Source organism: Ambystoma mexicanum, chromosome 2p (genome assembly GCF_040938575.1).
Source record: "Ambystoma mexicanum isolate Mex_15411 chromosome 2p, UKY_AmexF1_1, whole genome shotgun sequence".
NCBI classification, from domain to species: Eukaryota; Metazoa; Chordata; class Amphibia; order Caudata; family Ambystomatidae; genus Ambystoma; species Ambystoma mexicanum.
This window is the reverse complement of record NC_090923.1, coordinates 204422634-204439107: the sequence shown is the minus strand read 5'-3', so window position 1 is coordinate 204439107 and position 16474 is coordinate 204422634.

The following is a 16474-nucleotide window of genomic DNA, read 5'->3' as shown; positions in this document are numbered from 1 at the left end:
CTCTAACCACTCTCGGACCACTCTACCACTTCTGCTGGGTGTACATCGCTACTCTCAACTGTCGCTCTGCTGTCAAACACTCCTGTGACATCTGCCACCTCCTCAAATAACTTTTATGTCCATGCTCTCACCAGGACATGGTTCATAGCCAGCTCTGTCACAAGTTTTGACACTCTCTTCCCTGATGGCTACAAGATCCTCTCTGAGCCAAGTACCAACTGTCCCGTAGGTGGAGTAGTTCTGATCTTTCCTGAGTGGGTCCCTGCTTATGTCATTCCTATGCAGGCCTACTCCTCCTTTGAATGCCTGGTCTGCAGGCTCTCTATATCTCCTGGCCTCTCTCTGACTGTGGACACCAACTACAGGCCACATGGCCAGGTTGCCCTCTTCCTCTCAGAGTGGGCTGACCTCTCCTCTTCTCTCCTTGCCTCTACCTCTCAACTTCTCCGCCTCCACCCGGATGCTTTTATTCCCTTCTCTGGGCTCTTCCGCAATCTCTGTGACACTCTCTCTCCATTCTACCGTCTGGACCGACACACTCTGACAGACAAACCTTGGATTTTCTCATCTTTTTTTCTCTATTATATTTATATAGCGCCGAAAACATGCATGCATGGGACATCTAAAACATAAAGACGCATGGATGGAGATAGACGGGACCAAGCTGAGAAAGAAGGATAGGGGGAGTGAGCTGGGGAATAAAGATAACAGTAAAGTTTTCAGCTTTGTATGGAAGGTTGTGGTGTCATTCTGTTGTCTGAGGTCACAAGGGAGGGTGTTGCAGAAACTGGTTGGGGTAGCAGGGAATGATATCCTAAAACCATATATATGTGAGTAGTTCACTGGACAGATCAGGTGGAGGGAGGAGGACCACAAGGTTCTGGGTGGCTGCCATGGACATATCAGGTTTTTAAGAAAGGAAGGACAGGAGCCGTACAGGCATTTATGCACCAGAATAGCAGTCTTAACTTACCCTTGCCAAGACGGGAAACAAATGCAATGATCAACGGCATTCGGTTATGTGGTCCCTCCTTGCTATCTTTTTGACAATACAGACTACATCATTTTGAACCACTTGGAGTTTTTGCATGAACTTTTTAGAGGTTTCCCCTAAGAGGGCATTGCAGTTACCGATTCTTGGGAGTATCACTGCACATGCAATAGATGCACTGTTGGATTCAGACAGAACTAGACAGATATTATTCAGGTGCTGCATGTAATAGGAATAATGTGCTACGGTCTGAATGATGTGTGATGTGGGCTTTCAGGCAGGCATCCAGGTGGAAACCAATGGATTTAACTTTCTTGACTACGCAGATGTCACACTTGCGGATCTTAAAAGAGTGAAATCTGGTGTCAATTTTATCTCGAGAGTGAGAGGAGCCACAAATAATCAGTTCTGTCTTGTTGTTGTTCAGACATATCCAATGTTGGTTCATCCAACATTCTTTCAGGAGATAGAGATCATTCATTCTAGCTGAGTCCTGCTTATAGTTCCTGCAAAGCTCCAGGACAAGAGGAGTGTCATCAGCATAGTTGGTAAAGAAAGCCCCGAAGCTTTGCAAGAAATGACATAGAGGTTTAAGATATAAATTAAAGAGGAGTTGTGATAAACAGGCACCCTGAGGGACCTCATATAAAATGGGGTGTAGAAGTACGATTAGACAGAAATGAGTGTACCCATGTTATAGCATCATGGTCCAAGAGATCAAAAGCTGCAGATAGATCAAGCAGTATCAGCAGTCTGGAATTGCATTTATCAAGGATACTGAGCAGCTGGGCCTGCAGGTCAATTAGGGCAGTCTCAGTACTAAAACTAGGACTGCAACCTGATTGGCTACAGTGTAAAATGCAAGTATCCTCAACAAAATTCTTGAGTTGCACAGTGGCAACTGTGTCCAATATCTTCAGCAGTAAGTTGCAGTTGTAATATGATGCAGATTATTCAAGTAATATGTGTCTAGTCTGATTTGTTATTCAGAAGGAGAGATGGTAGTCTTTTTTATGGAATCTGAGAACACAGGTTGATAAAAGGAGGTGTTTACAAATCTTGTCAAGAATGGGGTGAATATTTCAATATGTTTCAAGATTATTTTTCAGCAGGGTGAGGTTTTCGGCACTGGTCGTTGGACGTATAAGAATTTTGACCATATCTGAAACTTAGTTGGAGTCTCAATTGTCATTTCTATCTCTGTTGTGGGCTTGGGTGGCAGGTTTTCCAGATTACTATGAATCTTTGCTCTTGCTATTCTGCTTTTGGCGTTAAACCCTGGTTGGGTGGTCACCTCAGACAAACACCTCTCTAACCCTCTCACCACTCCTCTCTCTTAGACTGACTATTTTCTGCTTTCCTCTCACTTGAAACTCTCTGTCCCTCAGTCAAATCCCACCCCAGCACTGCCCCCTACCTTATCGGTCATTCGGCCCATGAAGAGTATGTCAGTGGATGCCTTTGCCTCTATTTTCTCTGCTCCTCCTACTCCTGCGGCTGACTCACACTCTGACACAGCCCTCTCTAATGTGAATCGTTCTATCAGCAACACTCCGGACATCTTTGCCCCTGTCATGACTCTGATGACTCAGATCTCTGATCTTTCATCTTGCTGCCCTGAAACACAAGTGCAGGGTGGGTGAGAAGAAGTGGAGGGCTTTGGGTACATCCTTTGACAAAATGGCCTGCTGCCTGCTCCAAAGGCACATCCAAACCTGCACCCATACACCCTCTAACAACACAGCTAAACTCTTTAAAATCTGCAAGTAGTTGGCCAATCCTTCTGCAGTCTCCACCGTCCGTGTTCCCTCCCGGGCCCTCGGTATGGCTCTGGCTTCTCACTTCACCACCATAATTCTGGACATCCTGTCCTCGCTCTCCTCTTCCTCTCCCTCTACCTCTCATGTCCCCCCTCTGTCTGCCTCTCCCTCTCCCCCTCCTTTCTCCTCTTACTCTCTGACAAAATCATCAAGGACCAGATTGACAACCTCGATCCAGCCTTGGCTGATTTCTGCAATCACTCTTTCACAATTGGATCTTTCCTATTTCTGCTCAAGCACTTCCTTGTGCAGCCCCTCCCTGAAAAGTCTTCTGCAGTTTCTACCTGTCTGGAAATAACTCTGTCTCTATCGCTCCTTTCCTGGGAAAACACCTGGAAAAGCTGCCCATATCCCAGCTTGCTCTACACACTGAATCTGTCGGTAGTCTTGATGAACATCAGTCTAGCTTCAGAGCAGCCAGAGGCACAGACTCTGCTCTCCTGAACACCCATGAAGATCTGCTCTCTAATCTTTGCTCCAGCCTTCCTTCTGTCATCATCCTTCTTGACCTTTCCTCTACTTTTGACACAATCAACCACTCCATCCTGATCAATCGACTCCGTGAGAACCTGGGCTCACAGATCAGGCCCTGCAGTGGTCCTCCTGGACCGACCCTCCCAGGTCAAACCTGGGTACTTTCTATCAACCACCTCTCTCTCCACATGTGGTGTTCCCCTGGGCTCTGACCTCTCATCAATGTCTACTTGGCGTTGGCCCACGTGATCTCTATCTTCCGCTAGTAAGATCATTTGTCTTGTCTTCCCTCTAACTTACCTCCCTTGTTTTGTCACACCTAGAAAGACTTGTGTACAGGCGTGTTATAAATGACATACCATATCATATTATTGAAGTGATCAATGAAGTGATCAGAGGGAGATACTCAATGAAAAGGTCAGTAGATTGAATTAGGAACAAAGACAAGGGGGTCATTACGAGTTGGGTGGTAAGGGTTAACGGTCACCGGTAAGGAGACCGGTGCCGGAAAACCCTTACCGCCCTATTCTGAGGTCCCTTAGCGGGTCCCAGCACAAACGTTAAGGGACCTTGGAGCAAATAACGGGCCCACAATTTGCGGGCCCGTTATTAGCGCCTTCCCCATTCCCATTGAGCCCTATTGGGGCTCAAATGGGAATGGGGAATGATAAACTGAATGGGGATTTACCGGGTCCGCACAGGTTGGAATATCCCGGTAAGTCCCCATTCTGCAAGACCGCATCCGGACCCGGGGTTGGAGGCAGCCATGGTGCTAATAGCATGGCTGCCTCCAAACTCGTAATGACCCCCAAGGTCTAGAGCGTTATCACCAGAGTGGGGTGTTTTTTGTAAAGGGAGTAGGGGGAGTGATCGGATAGGAGCGATTTATGTTCAAAGCAGGGGACTGCACATGGATTGGGAACATTAAAGTCCCTCAGCATAGCAAATGGGATGGCAGTTAAAGTGACTCAAGAAGAAGGTTGAGATAAGTCCAGAAGGAGCTGAGAGAACCATGGCATGAAAGAGAACAGCAAGGGGAGTAGGAGGGAGAAGTTGAATAGTGGCATTGTCAAAAGAGAAATAGTGGATGTTATAGTGGGGTAGAGGGATAGTGTTGAGGGGTTTAGTGATAAGGAACCTGACACCGCCGCCCTTCCCAACAGGTCTGGGAAAGTGGCAGAAGGTAGCAGATTCAATGTGAGTAGCAAAGTCATGAGAGAAGATCCAGGTTTCTGTTATAGCAAAAAGGAAAAGTTAAAGGTATTAAGAAAAGTGATCAGTGTTGCAGAGGGCTTGTGCATTCCAGTGGCCGAGCAAAAGAGTGACAGATGGTGGGGGAGAAGAGCAGGTGTAGTGCAGTTGGCAAGAGGGATTGATGCAGTTGGAGATCCTGGGAGGATGGGAGCTTCTTATGTGAGGGGTGAAGGTGTAGTGGGGAAGGCAGAAGATGGGGAGGCCAGAGATTGATTCTGAACTTTTGATTCTTAACCAAGTTAAGGCTATAGTGTTAAGGATTCTAATCGGGATCACACTCCACACCAGGACTCTTGCCCTTAGCCTAGGATGTAGCGCTCTATTAGAATACTTTTTTTATTTCCTAGAATTCAGATTGAGCTGGCACCCAACCAGATTCACACCCCCTTTTACCAATACCCTGGGTCACAATGGACCATGCACCAGGCTGGTTGGTGGGAATACAATATTTATTTATTTTAAATTCAAATAAAATCACACCATTTTAATATTGGGCATCAATCACCAATGGGGTGATAATTACAATGTAATTTGAACTTCTACTAGAACATATCCAAAACACAGATGAATAGGAGCAATTTTACCGTTCAGGTAGATAGCACCCTAGTTAAGATTTCTCCCTGTAATGCTCCCTCAAACCCCTATTAATCGAATTTTGAGTGGATAGTAAGGAGCAGCTAGGAGTCAGGGATGCTAGGCAGCAAATAGAATAACAATCTGACCTGTTCTCGAAATGGGAGGAGGCAAAATGGGTCTTGAAAACATTTGTTACTGCCTAAATACTCTGAATTGGGAAATAATTAATTTAGATATGCAGTGGAATAAATGAGGTAAATATGAGTTATCACAGTATCAGGGATGTAATAACACTATCAACTGCAAGGAAAGGTACCAAGAAAGGGCAAACAATTCAAGAATCAACACAGTGCAGCCAGAATCACACACACACAGAATTTGCATTTGCTAAATTACACAGGTTTAAATGTCCAAACGGTTTGAAAAACGGGTGAAATAGACAGAATCGGAAAGTGGTTTTTAGGCTGGCTGATAAATGCACATCACAGGGATAATACAAAAGTGGAAGTGTGACTCTAGCTGGATAGCTGGATGAGATTTTCAAGGTGAAAGGAAATTTGGTTTTTAAATAAAAGCAGTTGAACGCGAAAATCGGATAAAAAAAGTAAAGGACACGTTTCACTTAAACTAGATTTAGTGGCAAGATGGTTAAAGAAAGACACGGTACGCTCCAAGGTTAATTTGCAAGGTTAAACTTTTCATCCCGCGTTCAGCTCTATGTGGGAATTAATTAAATTATTCAAAATATGACTAAGGAATGTGCAAGACAGAAATGAATGGAAGAATTGCGCTACCACTAGACAATCAAGGAACAGAACACACAGAGGATTCAGACTATCTTCAACAATTTATCAGGGTATTGATGGGATTACTTAGAAGGTGAAACAAAGACATTTGGGGTATACTATATGCGGGATGGGTAATACTCACAATCAGTGCTTGAGTTTGGGATTTTGGGACAGCCAACCGAGTTTCTGGACAGCGAGGCAATATCTGATCACTGGTCACAGCAGCGGGCTCTCCTAACAGAAAGCAGCTGGGCAAAGGTCTGGTCTTGGCACAGCGGCATGCAGGTAGTGGGGCAAAAAGCTGATCTGGTCACAGGATACTCTCGAAAAGGGTACCACAGCTTGTCCCCTTTTCTCACTGAGTCAGTGGGATTTTGTTATGGGGTTTAATGTGGAATGTCTGGATACGCAGGCGCTGGAAAATTCTGTGAGCTTCCCCCTTTTATAAGGTGGATGGCATCACAGGACTATACGGTGGGGCAGGCTTAGGCTGGACATGGCCAGGGATGACTGTTACTGCCTTTCTGTCTGCCGGTTGGACTGGACTTCAAGGACACAACATCAGTTTTTATGGTGTGTTTTTACTATGCCCAGGCCCTCCCACAGTTCATTTTGCCAAAAATCAGTTTTGACATAAATTGCACATTTTTACAGTTGCGGCGCTCTCGCAAATCACATATACAAATGACATATTCTACTGAGAACATGGCAGTCCAACTTCCAGGTCTGTAGGGCATTGTTTTATCCTTCTAATAATTTGTCGTGATTTTCAGTGGGACATTTTTCACTTACAATTCTATAATTGTATACATATGTACATATTATCATAAGGCATGTTAGCATTAAATGTCAAAGTGGCACCATATACACTTTCCTCAGAATATCCAATTTTCTGCCATTTCCGTCCCCTATATGATAGTGAATGCTACCACGTCTTAATTTAAAGCCACAACGTTTGCATTTAAACAGTGAAACTTTCGCATTACTGTGTGGTCCTGTGGCAGAAATAAACAGTCTTAAAGTTTATTAATTAAAGTAATCTTTTGAGCCAGATGGCCAGCATTGTCTCCCAAATAAGGGCATCATTTCCAAGGCTGCTCAGGAGTTGACTTTGAAACCCCCCAGTTGAAGTTTAGGGGAGGTGTTATTTGCAATTTCACACCTAAGTGTCCTGAAACTCTATTGTAATAGTCCCAAGCCCAGACGCAAAGTCTGGCAAGCGTGTGAGATGGTCCCTCTTGGTCCATTTATAGTTTTCAAAGGGATTCCCCTTTGGGGGAAGGCAAATCCTGTTGCCAGCACGCAAATGTCCTTTGAAGCCAAGCAAGAAAACCTGTTTTGCTGGTTCCCCAGTACAGCAAATACATTTTTTTTCCTGAGCCAAAAAGCAAGGCTGTTGGAATCCAACTTCTCATATATGTTTTCAAGCAAAACCCCCCTTACATTTCTAGGCAAAAGAACAGGGCCTTAATCAACATTACACTTTTAAACAGACATTTTTCTTGTTTGCAAAAAGCAACCATTTATACACCTGGTTAATATTCCTTTTGCTGTCAAATTGAAGCCCTACTCAATTTATCATACACAGCAATCTGTTCCAGGCAAAGTCCCAATGACACTAACATAGCACAGAAGAATAGGGCTTTCTTTGAGAGTTCAGCTGTGATATTTTGTTGCCAAGTGAGGCCTTATTCCTGTACGGCTCGGAGTAAAGTTGTTTGTGATTTCCCAGATTTTGCCTGACACAGCCTGTTATTTAGTGAGAAATGCTATATTTTTCCTGGAGCACAGCCTGAATATGGCTGGGCATAGCTGGGCCCCACTGGATCAGGACTGTGTATTGTTGAACAGATGAGAAAGGGCATCAGGCTCCATCATTTTAATGCAAAATATTTCCTTTTTCATGGCAAACTTTGGAGATAGCAGCCAAGAAACGCTGCTTTTCAACTCTCTTATTTGGTGCATATCAGGAAAACACTGGCAGCCTTTCTTGCTGTGTTCCTGGTTCCATCTTGCCCCATGTGTGCTTGGCAAAGACAGGCAAGGTGATAGTGCTTAACAGTTGCAGCAGCAGCCCAAGAGATAGAGACGTTAAGTGGGTAAGCAGTAAGGCGGTTGGCTGGTTGAGAAGAGACATGTGTACATTTGGAGTTGGGCTGAAATGGGGCTATAGATAAGCATATAGCAGTTAACAGATCTGAATCAGCAATGCTCCTTCTTCCTGTGAGGAAACAGAACATCTGAAATTAATGGATAGTCAATGGGTTCAAGTATCCCTATTCTTTAAAGAAGAAGAGGTCAGTTAAAGGGTGAGCTTGGTGAAGACCTGGCTTGAGCATGATACTCTTATTTGTATGAACCCTCCACTATGTAACACAACACAATGTTTATTGCAAAAACCCTAAAGTCGCTATGTACATATAGGTAGTTAATGAACAGACCTACATAGATCAATGGAACTGTGATGAAATGATTTCTGCTCTGTGGTGACACAACAATGAGTGATGGCTCAAACACCTACTACAAACCAACAGTGATCCTAATCAAAAAGATGAAACAGGCACAGCCAAGAGATATACTTCCTTCATCTTTTGTGTTTTGTCATAACAGGGACTGAGTGAAGACTATACTTTTAGAAAGGGTGTTAATGTGAGACAGTATCACCCCAAACAGGAAATGTAATTGTGAGTGGTTATTTATAACGCGCTTAATACCCAGAGGTTTCTGAGCGCAGACCCGGGATCAAACCTGTGTTGCCCCACATTATCTTGCTTCCAAGGCGAGCATGTTACCCCCGAGCTATCCTCCCGGATAGTACCGCAATTTCAAAATAAAAGCATGTTTTTAAAATATGTAACCATTAACTAACCATTAAATCACTATAAAAACACACCCCTGTAAAAGAAGACAGAACATGGAGAACAATGTTGTGTAGGTGCTCTGGAAAATGTAGCATGGTAGAAAAGGCAAATATTGTAGTAATGTCACTCTAAATAATATTGTTCTTGAAAATAAATATGCACCAGGGTCTTAACCCATCACAAGGTCCCCAATATTGGAACAAGGGGAGAGTGGCTCTTAATAGTACCTGATTTAAGCTCATAGGTGAATTGACAGGGTCAAACAGGGATTCAAGATGCTGTAGCTGTGTGTCACCTTTATCCCCGAAGGCGAGTCAGTGATGAGTCAGTTCTAACAGTACCCTGTTTGGTTCGAATGAAGAGGCGGGTGAGGTAGGATGCTGGATTACCAAGAGTGGCCAACAATCGAGCCTGATTCAAATTGATGAGTATCACTGTTTCCGTAAATGAGTGATACAATGATCCAGTGGATCATGTTAAGCTTTGATACAAAATCCTAGAAGTTCAATGCATGGTTCGATGCAGTGGTTCCAAGTAGTCTCCAGAGTGGGCTTGTGCACAAAACAGGCACAGGCTGCTTTGGTGATGCAGAAACAGTGTTTCAAAGTTTGAAGGTGAGTGCTAAAGGCAACAGATCCTAGATGTCCACTAGTTCCAACAGCAATTTAAATGAAGATTGAGTTGGTACAAGCGATGAAAAGCATGCACCCTTACTGGATTGCCCCTTGGGATGCTGTGACTCTCACGGCAGCAGGATTTTGGGGCAAGGTGTGTTTTTTTCAGTCCCTGTTCTCCAATCCTAGGGAGGATTTCTAGCAGAGTGGCAGCCCTTGGTCCTCAGCAAAGTCACCCCCAATGTACCCTAAGGATGGGTAGAGACTAGAGCTGTCCTGTGCCTTGAAACACCTGCCTTCACCTCTGGCAGAGGGCTTTGAAAAGGACTTTTTTATTACAGGGTGAATATTAATTCTTCCCGATGTCCTTGAAGATCAAACAGTGAATCGAAGAAGGAGTGGGAGACCCCAATCTCTACAGGTAAAAGGGCACCAGGATTGGATGAAAGTAAGATTGCTTTAAAGGTTCCAATGTTATACCAAAAAAGTAATCAGATAGCCAAAAAATATGTATAATATGTTCGCCAGAAGCGAATCGTATCATGTGAAAAATGTCACAATCCGAGAAAACTGAATGTAACCATAGAGAGTCCATTTTGTGAAATGCCAGCCATTTTCTTTTCGTTAAGGCTTTACAAATTGATTCTATGCTTTAGATCCGCACACAGTGTGAGGCCACGGCTTGAACTCTGAAATGCTAATGCAGGCAGGAATGCAGAACTGTGCAGAAATACATTGTTTTCCCTCTCACTAAGTCTTTGAAGCCGTGCAGAAGCCGCACCTAATCAGTAGTCCAGGTTCCGGTTTGTCTTGCAAGCACTGTTGTAAAAGGCAGTTAACATGAATTATATTCTTCTAGCACTGCTCCTTCATGGAGGATGGTATTTTCTGCTTCAGACCTGTCGGACCTTTAGCTCATGAGCCGTAGCAAACAGATAACGTAGTATGGAATGTTTCTCTGCTAAGAACAGGATATCCTTACTGAGCCAGAACTCCATATTCCTCATGACAGAAAAGTGTCTCCTCAGCCTTTACTAGAATAACTAATGTTTAGACTGAATGAAGACTTGTCATAACGTGTCATAATTGTCAATCACTGAACGATAGCCTGTATGACATGTATGAGGGCTGGTCGAATAGCATTAGCAAAGGAAGATGTATTATTTATATATATTGCAGCTTTAGCACTGTTCGCTCTCTCTCGCATCTCACAGTGTCTGGGAACACATGTCCTGAGGCATTGAGACCCAGTCGGCCGACTGAGATACTCTGAATAAAACCAGACTTGTTTGGAAAACGAACCTAGCGACTGACGTGTCATTGGGAATATGGTTATTGTGCCTTATTTCCATGTATGGTCTTTTATGGCCTAGCAAATATGGCGAGTGGAGGACGAAGCCGTCGGACCGGGATCAGAAGGTGTTCGGGACGCCCCTGCAGAAGTGATGAGAGACTCCTCTGCAGATCTGTAAACAGCCGATCCCTGATCGACGCACAGCGCCCAGAGTGCATTGAGGCAAGTTTCCAGGAAACGAGGCAAATTGAGCCAGACACGCAATAGCGACAATTCTTGGTTGTGTCTGTAAATGGGCGAATTGCGTCATGAGTGACAAATTGGTTGATCAGGTGAGTTGTGCCCCGATTCTTAAACATCCTGATATTGGTCGAGAGTTGCACTTGCAAGTTCAACACCCAGGGTAAGAAAAGGGAAAGAGTTAACCATGCCTGGAAAATTGTCTTCCTGTATAGTGAGATTTTTTCACTGCGATAGACAATCTTTGGAAACTGGCCAGGTCGTGCCACCCGAATGGTCCCATAGGCAGACCAGACATGTTTCAGACCTTCAGTGGCCTAATAATTGGAGCTTTGAATTAGCACGTATAGAACATTTAGAATCAGTAGTGCTACAAAAAAAAGGCCAGACCTGCAGAGTTCGACGTTGTAAGTGACTGGAGAAAGGAAGCTAATTTTCGTTTGAAAAGTAGAGAGAAACACGCACGTAGACATAAAACAAACACAGAGAAAGTGCTAGAGCATGATCAGCAGCAGCAGACAGAAACCATTAGGAACATCGATAGGGCCTTCCAATTAGATATACAGAAAATATATCCTTCACAACATTTGCATACATCAGATAAACGGATAAATAAGATATTAAATGAGCGAAGAAGTGAACATCAAAGTACTGATCCAGTTGGACCTCTTCCTTATGTACCTCCTATTCCCGTGATTCCATCCGCACCTGCAGTAAGTCTGTGCCCGTGACATCATTCCATCCACCTCCGTCAAAGCATGAGCTGTATGCTTTAGCTGGCATTTCTGCAGCAATGGGGCCTGAAAGAGGAAGTATTAGATAGACTTGTAGTACGATTAGCAAGGGAAGGAAAAACAAACTGAAAGTGTGGGCCGACACATATTTTGATGATGACGATGAAGCAGCTGTGCAAAGTTCTACATCTGATCATATAGGCCTTGGTGAACAACAGGTATTGTTGAATGTTTGTGGGATTATCTTGGTAAAATATGGAGTGACTTGACTAATACAGTGGTACCGCAAGAGTTGCCTGATTTGGTTGTCCTTTCAAATTTGCGAGATAATGCGGCAAATGTACGAGAACACGTAGGGCGAATATTTGTGTTTAAGCGAGAACTTGATCGGTTGCAAAAAGAAATAATCAAGAAAGATGAAACACATATGTTGTACGTTCAGAAATGTTTTCCCGCCGTTGAAACCTGTTAGTGAAGAGATGCGACTTTGTACACGAGATGTGCTTAGATGGATTATGGGTGTCGCCATTTCCCCGATTGAAGTGCATGATATGTTTAGTCAGTATACACCAGAAATGCAGAGGAAGGTGTTACAAGTTATGGTGGAGTATTTACAGGATGAATGTATGAAGAATAAGACGTGCTGTCCAGCTGATTGAATGACAATTTTTAAAAGAGCATTTTCACCTGATACTGTAATGACTGCTTTTTCTCTTGATCGAGCTTTATTGCTTAATAAACGAACAAATGTATAATTCCCCTACTTTGCAATTACCCATGAGGGAGGTGCCTCCCACATTTGTCACAAAAGTAGAGGTTGCTGCCGATGGAGCAATTCCAGCATGAACGATAGAAGCCCCTTATATCGCACAGTTTGTACATGTCCCCTTTTCTAGGCAAGAAGTGAATACTGTAAAGCATACAGTCCCTGACTTTAGGAAAAATCCAGCAGGGTTATATAAGGAAATTGAATCTGTTTTGAATTCATCTGTTTTTACACTAAGTGACATTGATTTATTGTTTCCTGTCATTCTTCCTGTGGTCATATGGAAGCAGATTAGAAGTATAAATGATGTGCCGATGTTAGGTGATACATGGGAGAACTTGATTGGAAATGATAGTGGAGAAAGGCTGGAGAAAAGCCATCACAAGTAATGTTGGCGTTGCCATCGCGAATAGTAGTGAAATTGAAAACTTTAGTGCCTGAAAAAAGAATAGTTTGGGATAAATTGACAGCTTGCTTACAGGGCAAATCGGAAAGAGCGACAGACTATTTTAATCGGTTTGAAGAGGTATTTGCAGATTTTAGTGGTCAAGATCTAAGTACCGAAACTGGGAAGAGATTGTTTGTTGATAAGTTTGTGCGAGGGTTGTTACCGAAAATTCAGACTTTAATTATGACATCTGAAAGTGCATGGCAAGCGAAATCACAAAGTGAAGTATTACATATGGCCCAATATTATGAGAACAGAGTAAATTCAGAAAAGGATAAGGACATAAGTGAAAAAGGAGATCTGAAACTAGAGTGTTGCTACAACAGTTATCGAACAATAATAGAGGTGGTGGGAACGCACTGTCTAGAGTCCAATTTACATTAACATCCAACATGCAAGGGCAGTCCAATAGGCATAAATCAATGTGCCTATTGTAGACAAGAAGGCCATTGGCGAGCACAGTGCATGCATATACAGAATCCAAATGGGACTATTCCGAGAAGACAGAATAAAGGTCGTCCAGGAATACTAGGTCAGAATAGGAATCAAACGAAGCCACAATTTCTGGATAATCAGTGTAATCGGAATCAACATGGAACACCATGAATGGTGGAAATGTTTTTGATAACCCGATAAGGTATATTACTCTGACGACTTTACATCGTCCGATGCTTTGTTCCCCTAGGACAGCCTAAAACAGGGGTTGAAACCAGTGCCTATTCCCGTTGACCAGAAAGGGCCATACATAGAAATGAAGGTTGGGAATAGCGAGAATTTTTTTTTAGTGGACACAGGTGCACAAAAATGTTCGATTGACCATCAGCGGGTTCCAGAAATACCACTGTCAGGGCATAGAAATGTCTCAGTAGGGTTCTCAGGTATGCCAGTAATTAGTCCAGTTTCACAACCAGTGGCAATGACACTAGGTCTCATTACTGAGTCTTGCCCATTTCTTTTGATGAAAAATTGTGGTGAAAATTTGTTGGGAATAAATCTGTTGAAGAAATTGAATGCAGTAATGTATTGTTCTATTAATGACGTGTACTTAATGATCTCGTTGCAACAGACTCCTGTATCACAATTTGTATCCATGCCATTGCCGACTGAATTGAGTAAAGTACCGGCTTTTATTTGGGCAGTGAACAATAATGATGTTGGATGTTTGAAAGTAGAACCAGTAAAAATTGTTTTGAAAGAAGGAATTACATTACCACGTATTCCGCAATACAACATTTCATCTGAAGGTGACAGAGGATTGAAATGCATTGTATCAGATTTGATTGCTAGAAATTTAATTGAAGAAACTTCTGGTAGTATTTGCACTAGCCCGATTCTCTCCATTTACAAGACAGGAGGTAATGATATACCTTATCATTTTATAATTGATTTACGTGGAGTAAATAAAGTAGTTGATCCACAATTTCCATTAGTCCCGGATGTGATGACGAATTTGTCTATGATTCCAGCTTCCGCATCATATTTTAGTGTTATTAATTAGAAAAATGCATTTTTCAGCATTCCTGTGCATCCAAAAAGTAGATATGTGTTTGCTTTTACATTTGGAGGACGTTTATTTACATTCACATGTATTCCACAAGGCTACACTGAAAGTCTGAGTATTTACTTTAGAGCATTGAAAGAGCAACTAGACATGCTTGAGTTACCGTCAGGGTGTGTGTTGTTACAATACATTGATGACCTGCTTATAGCAGCAGACTCAGAAGACATTTGTAAGGAAAGCACTTTTGCTTTGTTGACACATTTAGCGGCACACAGTCACTAGGCATCTTTGAAAGAAATCCAGTATTGTCGGCTGGAGGTGGCCTATTTGGGCTACCTACTATTGAAGGAAGGAAGAACATTGACACCAGAAAGAATAGAACGCATCTCTGATATGCCTATTTCAAATACGCAGAAGGAAGTCAGGGCTTTAATTGGCATGGCTTCATATTGTAGGCAGTGGTGCGCACATTTTTCAATGATTGTGAAACCTATAGTGGCATTGACAAAGAAGGATGTTACCTTACCTTTGCCATGGAACATGGAATGTCAAGAAGCATTTGACCTGCTCAGAGCTGTGTTATGTTCAGCTCCAGTTTTGGGCACGGCAAATTACGACAAGAATTTTAAGTTATTTGTGCATAAAAATGATGGATTTGCTTTGGCTGTTTTGACTCAGGAGCACAGAGGCAGAAATAGACCATGTGGTTATTTCTCTTCCACGTTGGATCCTGTTGCATGTGCTTTGCCACGATGTTTGCGAGCTGTTTGTGCAGCCGCCGCATCAGTAAAACGAACAGAGGGAATGGTTTTAGGTAACTCTTTAGCCGTAATGGTACCTCATTCAGTAGACGTTCTTTTAAATAGAATGCATACACAACATTTCACATCCACTAGACTAACAAGGTATGAAATTATCCTATTTGCACCGCATATTCAAATTAAGAGCTGTTGCGCTCTGAATCCAGCCGAGTTAATGACCCCTCCCAATGAAAATGGCGGTAAGAAACAATTCCACAAGATTGCTTAATGATTAATGAGCAAGAGACAAAAGGAGGAATTGATTTAACTGATACTCCACTGAAAGTGCCAGATGAAGAATTGTTTTGTGACGGTTCTTGTTTTAAATTACTGAATGGCACATCAACTGCTGCTTATGCCATTACGACATTGAAAACTATTGTAGAAAGCAAACAAATCCCATATAACTCAGCACAAGCTGCAGAAATAATAGCATTAACCAGCGCATGTGAAATTTCTGGAAACCTCAGTGTAAACATATATATACTGATAGTCAGTATGCATTTGGGGTGGTCCACAATTTTGGTTGATTATGGGCTGAAAGTGGTTCCTGACGTCACATGGAACCAACATTGAACATGGCACTTTGATAGTGAGACTGTTGTCAGCACTTGCACTTCCCAAGCGATTAGCAATAATGAAATGTGAAGCACATAAAAAGATAACGTGTAATGTAGGAAAGGGAAACGCATTTGCAGACCGAATCGCGAAACAAGCTGCCATTGATTTGCACACAAAAATGTATGTCGAAACAACAGAAGGAGTGTCCTGCATGATAGAGGACAGAATTGAACCAGTTAAAGAGATACAAGCACAAACCACTCCAGATGAAATAAAACAATGGTCCGAAGGTCCTGCAGAATTAGATTCTGAGGGTTGTTGTGTGGACAAATAGAATAATAGAATAATAGATGTTGCCAAATGCCTATGTGATGGCAATGGTTACTATGGCTGAAAGTCCAACACACATATGTGTGAAATAAATGTCTCAGCACCTTGATTCTGTATGGTATAATATGAAAATTAGGAAAACTGAGGAAAGATTGGTTCAGAATTGCATGACTTGTTTGCAACATAACATTGGGAAGGGAACAGTGACACCAGTAGGAAGTTTTAGTCCACTGTCTATGCTGTTCAAAGTCATCCATTTTGATTTCATAGAAATGGAGGGATGCCAAAATTATAAGTATGTCCTCGTAGTGGTCTGTGCATTTAGCAAATGGGTGGAGGTCTAGCCCCTGAAAGATTGTACAGCTATATCCACTGCAAAATCCATGCTAAAAGAATACTTCCCCCGATTCAGACTACCCCGT